Here is a 6448-nt window from a genome sequence, read left to right as displayed (position 1 = left end):
TTGCCTCGATCCATAGGATATTACCTTCTGATCTTGCATAAGTACGCAACCCAATCGATGCTTGGATGCGTCACAGTACACGGTGTAATCCTTGCCAACTTCCGGAACTGCTAACACCGGTGCCGTGGTGAGTTTCTCCTTCAGAGTTTGAAAACTCTTCTCACACTCCTCTGACCACACGAATGGTGTGTTCTTTCTTAACAGCTTCGTCATTGGTCCTGCTATCTTGGAGAATCCTTCAATGAATCTCCGATAGTATCCTGCCATTCCTAGGAATCCTCGGATTTCCTTGACAGTCTTGGGTGCTTCCCATTCTAGAACTGCTACCTTGCTCGGGTTAACAGCTATTCCATCTTTACTAATGACATGCCCAAGAAATTCCACTTGATCTAGCCAAAATTCACACTTGCTGAATTTGGCATAGAGTTGGTGTTCTCTTAGTGTTTGCAACACTAACCTCAGATGTTCAGCATGTTCGGCTTTGTCTTTGGAATAGATCAAAATATCATCAATGAATACGATGACAAACTTGTCCAGATATGGCATGAAAATCTTATTCATGAGATTCATGAAAATTGCTGGGGCATTGGTTAATCCAAAAGGTACTACAAGGTATTCATGATGTCCATACCTTGAAACAAAGGCAGTTTTCGGAACGTCTTCCTTCTTGATCTTTATCTGGTGATAACCGGATCTTAGATCAATTTTGGAAAAGACTCCCACGCCTCTAACTTGATCGAATAGATCTTGTATTCTTGGAAGTGGATACTTGTTCTTGATTGTGACGTTGTTTAGATTCCTGTAGTCTCCACACATCCTTCTTCCTCCATCTCTTTTATCCACGAAGATCACAGGTGATCCCCATGGTGAAACACTTTCTTGTATGAATCCTTTCTGTTCCAAGTCGTCCAGTTGCTCCTTAAGTTCTTTCAACTCCTTAGGCCCCATCTTATATGGTGCTTTTGCAATCGGAGCTGTTCCTGGAATTAGGTCGATAGTGAATTTTATCTCCCTATCTGGTGGCATACCTGGTAATTCTGTAGGAAACACATCCTGGAATTCATTCACTACAGGTATATCCTCTAATTTCACCTCCGTCATGCTGTTCAGCTGTAGCTCAACTTTTATCTGTGTATGTTTGTCGCCTTGGTAGATCATTCTACTTCCATCGGGGCTTTTCAAAGATACGGTCTTGTTCACACAGTCGATCAATGCTCCGTTAGCTTCTAACCAGTTCATACCAAGAATGACATCAATGTCCTTCATCGGTAAAATGAACAGGTCTGCGTCAAACACGCACTTATTGATCATGATGACTTGTTTTTGTTTGGTATGGGTTACTACTATCGTTCCCCCCGCAGAAAGTATGGTTATGGGTGTATCTAACTTAGTGCAACTAATCCCATGTTTGATGATGAATTGCTGAGAAATGAATGATGTAGTTGCACCAGTATCAAAAAGTACTTTGCCAGGATGGGTGAGTATCTGGAGCGTACCTATCACCGCCTGATCGGAGTTGACCACCTCCTCCAGACTAGTGCAGTTCAGCTTGCCGAAGGGCTTCTTATTCTTCCGGTTCCCTCCATTATTTCCTCCTCGGTTTCCTCCTCCTCCTGACTGACCTCCTCCCGTATTTCTCTTGGGACAGTCCTTCAGCATGTGCCCCTCCTGGCGACAACCAAAGCATATGATCTTTGGCTTCTTGCAATCCTTCGCAAAATGCCCTGTGAATCCACAGCTTCTGCAAACAATTTGATTTGCAGTCTGAAAGGCTTGGTTCTTCCTGCTACCGTAGTAGTTGCTGTTGTTGTTGTTGTTGTTGTTGTATCTTGGCTTGAAACTCAAGCTGGTATTGGGCTTGTTACTAACAAACCTCTTAGGCTCAAACTTGGCCTTCTTCCTCTTTTCTTCTTGCAGTTGCTTGAAATCATCTTCAAGAGTGATGGCTGCATCCACCAACTCTTGGAATTCTGTCGCTCTCATCATACGGAGCTGTACCTTGAACTGGGGACTTAACCCCCTCAAAAATCTCTTCTTTTTCTTGTCCTCGGTGTTGACTTCCTCAACAGCATACCGGGACAGCTTTGAGAATTCCCTGACATAAGTCAGAATGGCCTTGTCCTTCTGCTCGAGACTTTCAAACTCTCGACGCTTTAATTCCACAATACTTTCAGGGACATTGGATTCCCTGAACTTCCTCGCAAACTCCTCCCAGGTAAACACTTTTCCAGCCGGATAAACGGCTACGATGTTGTCCCACCATGATGCGGCAGGTCCACACAACATGTGTGTAGCATAACGGACCTTCTCCTGGTCGTTACAACCAACAGTATTGAGCTTTCGCTCGGTATCCATAAGCCAATCATCCGCGTCCATTGGCTCGGGCGCGTATGCGAAAGATATAGGCTTGGTGTTCTGGAAGTCTGATAAAGTGACTCCCTGATTCTCGGGTCTCTCCACCCAATTCTGTTGCAGTAGCTCCTGGAAGAATTTATTCTGCTGCTCCAACGTGATACGTTGCCTTTCCTCCACCATTTGCATGTAATGGATGAAATTTTGCTGCATCATGGGTGGTGGTGGTGGAAACTGATTCCTGGCTGCTTCATCAGCCTCTTCCTTTTGCTTTGCTTCGCACTCCATGCGCTGCGCTTCGGTCTCCTCTCCTAACGCTCCCGACATAACCCCCTAGTTCTGCAACACAAGATGATACTCATAATTACTCCATGCGCAAGTTTTCTGAGCTCAACTTTGTGCACAGAACTAGTCACGCAATGGAAATCAAGAAGCAAATCCAAATCATACAAAACATATACCATGTATATACATACTTAAGTGGTCTTATTACAATACTCAAGTCGATGTGAGTATGCAAACTCACTTATTAAAGTATATGTACAATTTTCTACAAATATTACACACTACAATACACGTGGTACTTGTGTATTGTAGTCCCGCCTTCCTTGGTGGACTCTAGTCGATCTTCACTCCCGGTACATCCCAGGCTTCCATCCGGTCGAACGTGTCGTCCTCCTGATAGACCCTGGAACATAAGGTCTTCCCGTCGGCTGGTAATCAGAATCGGACGATGATCCTAGGGAGAAATCAGTGTTCACGAACTGGTCATTAAGTGCATCATAGTCCACCCATCGGGTGTACTCCCCTGTAGCTCCACCATAAGTATTTCCAACATTTGTATCCGACTCAACCTGTGTCGGATACCCTCCATCAACTCCTCCATTACTAGGATAACTCTGGTTCTGGGTCGTGGCGTCTTCATTCATCTCCCCGTCATAATACACTGATGTACTATGAGTTCCAGTATCAGATCCCCAACGCCAACCCGTGGAGTTTTCTATAGGAGTCACGGAACGCTGATTGTTTCCGGATTCCTCTCCACCCTCATATCCCCCATAGGAACTACCCAGATAGTTCCCAGGTGTAACGGGTGTAGTTTCACGCTCAAGAGGATCAATACTAATGTAGTCACCAGCTGAGTAAACTGGTATGTGCACCACATTCTCCATAGGTTCTTTCCCCCTAGTCTCCTCCTTGGGTTCAGTAAACTCCTCTAGCATCGTATCAATTGCTCCCGTCAAATGATGGTTCAACTGAAAGAGAAATGATATTAGGTTGCGGCTATTATCCATGTATTTTGCAGCTGCTATTGGTTTGCGTTTTGCATATTTGTAGTGGTGAAGCATGGGATCCTCTTCCTCCTGATTATGAGGAATGTGGGTGAATTCGGAACCCATAAGCTCTTTCGTCTTATGCTCCCGAATATCGGTGATGGCTCTCATAACAGCTATATGGTAGGCTGTGTTGATAGTTCTGGCTTCACCTGCTGGCATTACTACGCTCATTCCCAAAGATTCGGGAAGTCGCAGTCCTACCCTACACTTTGCCAATACAGTACCATCGTAGTACATGTATTTCTTTACTTGGATCTGGGGATCACACCCAAATTCAAGTAACATGGCACGTAGAATATCTGCAAGTCCTCCTTCATATTCACTCAGTGTGGAATCCATCACTTTCACGTTTCGTCCCGGACGTGAACTTGCCATGTTGGCTGTAGAAATAGAAAGAATATAAGATTAGTAATAATGCATCATAATAGAGATAATAAAGAATTATCGCACTAAAAGATATGATTGTTGTATTCTCAATTGAATATACACCATATTTTTAGAGAATTCTTTACTAGTCCTATTTGACTCCTAATGTTTGGTCCCATTTACTAGGTTCCAACCTAAGGTCAAAGCTTTTGCTCTGATACCAACTGTGGTGACCCTGCATACCACTGCATGTTGTAGTATGCCAGTCATTGATATAACATTCACGAAGTACCATTCCGCAAATATTACATCCCTCAGAGTAGTACAACAGAACATAGAAGGTCCATAACTCATTCATTTAATATTACAAATATCATACACATATCGTCTTGGAGCTCCTCTTGGGTCCTAAGAGGAATACTCCTGGGTTCGAGGCGAACCCAACTTAGCTTACAATATAGATGTCTCATTAAGTTGTACATTTATTCTCTCGAGCAGCTGAATACTAAGAGTTCGGGCTGCTCGGCTACTACTACTACTTGATGTTTCTAGGCTTGATCTCCTCCGGAAGCCTCCCCGGTTCCGTAGACTATGAGATAGTCTACGCCTTCAACACCTCCAGAGAGGTCTGGTTCTTCATAGCCGATGATCTTGGCTCCTTCAGTGTGGTCGTAGTCCTCCTCCAGACGATTCAGACAATCTAAGCAAGGGATTTAAGATTGGGATGAGTACGAGCGTACTCAACAAGTTCATTATAGAGAAGAGGTGTTTACTGCACTAGCTACGATATTAGACCAGAAAGTCTAATACCAATGCAAGTTTTGATAAACATTTCTTCAAGAGATTGCTTTTATTTCCAAGAGCTATGTCCGTCAGCCTTCACCGGTTTACTAGAACTTCATGGAGCTCCTTTCCGGCCATGTCATAGCAGCTCCTTATCCGGAACAGGGAGTGACAGGTCACGGTTCTTTACACTCTGCAGAGGTGTGTTGCTTTACCCATAAGAGATCTTAACCTTGGTGCCAACCGGGCAGCTTTCCCGTCCACACTTCCTTCGGTGTGAGGCCCGGTATAAGGTCATAGTCAATTATATTCCTCCTCTACCTCGCACACCCACCCTTTGTTGCAAACCCCGACCCTGGGTCCTCGCCGGTCCCATTATTCCCGTAATTTCAGGGTGGACCCCGACCATGACAACAGTTCTAGGCTCTACCATAAACTCCTTCGCCGGCAGCTGCAACCCATCATAGACCGCATTACCGTGGGGAATTAGAATGGGCTCCCCACCCTCCGGTTGTTCCGCGAGACACAACTGCTACGGTAAGCATTGCATTACCGCGGGGAATTAGAATGGGATCCCCACCCTCCGGTTGTTCCGCCAGATACAACTGCTACGGTAAGCGCATCCGTTGATGTACAAGAGGTGGAAATCAATTGACTATTCCGTCCCACTCCAGATCTTATGGTTAACACGGGTATTACGGCACAAGAATCACTGGCGACATTTGTTGTTTAATCCTAGATGGATATAAACCCTTGCAATGGAACCTCCACCATATCAACACAATCCATGGTTCCATTACCCACCACATAGTCATATTCATAGTTATGAAAGTAGTGGTTTTGGTTTTTATGCAATAGTGATAACCATAGTACTTTGCAAGTAATTTGATAGAAATACTCAAATGACATGAGCAAGTGATGAACTTGCCTGAACACTGCAAAGTTTTGTAGTTGGAAGGTGTGGACTGACCCTTGTCCTCTGTCTCTGAAAAATAGCATCATTGTCCGATAAGGGCAATGGTTAAAGAAGCAATTATGCATGATTCCAGTTTTAGGGTTTGTTCCCCCCTTCCGATGTCGTTGTTATTTCGTGTGAGAGGTTAATACTAAGAACAACTTGGAGATACTTGATTTAGGGTAAATACAACCTTGAAATATTGTCAAGGTGTTTTTAAAGTCCAGATGCATTAATGGACTTATTTTCTTTATTGAAAATAATATGTGTGATTTAAATCTTTATTTAAATCATCAAATTAAGACTTATTCTTGTTTGTCTTCAAAAATTCTCTTTGATATTTTATTTAAATAGAGAATTTTATGCTGATCAATTTTCATATTTTTAATTATTTTTTTAGAGCTCTTATCAATTTTCTATTTAATTTCAAAGTTTCTGGTTTTTAATGGATTTATGAAAAGACTGTTTTGCCCCTTGGGCCCACCTGTCAGGGTGGCCCAACGGTTTAGGTTTGGCCGACCCACCTGGTCCGGCCCAACCCACTCACTCTATCCCTCTCTCTCTCGCGCGTGTCCGAACCCTAACCCTAACGAGCTCTGGCGACTCGCGTCGCCGCCATCTTCTCGGGATTGTTCCGGCCAGCTCCGGCCGTCGC

Source organism: Lolium perenne, chromosome 1, assembly GCF_019359855.2.
Source record: "Lolium perenne isolate Kyuss_39 chromosome 1, Kyuss_2.0, whole genome shotgun sequence".
Classification (NCBI taxonomy): Eukaryota; Viridiplantae; Streptophyta; class Magnoliopsida; order Poales; family Poaceae; genus Lolium; species Lolium perenne.
Note: the sequence above shows the minus strand (reverse complement) of the source record.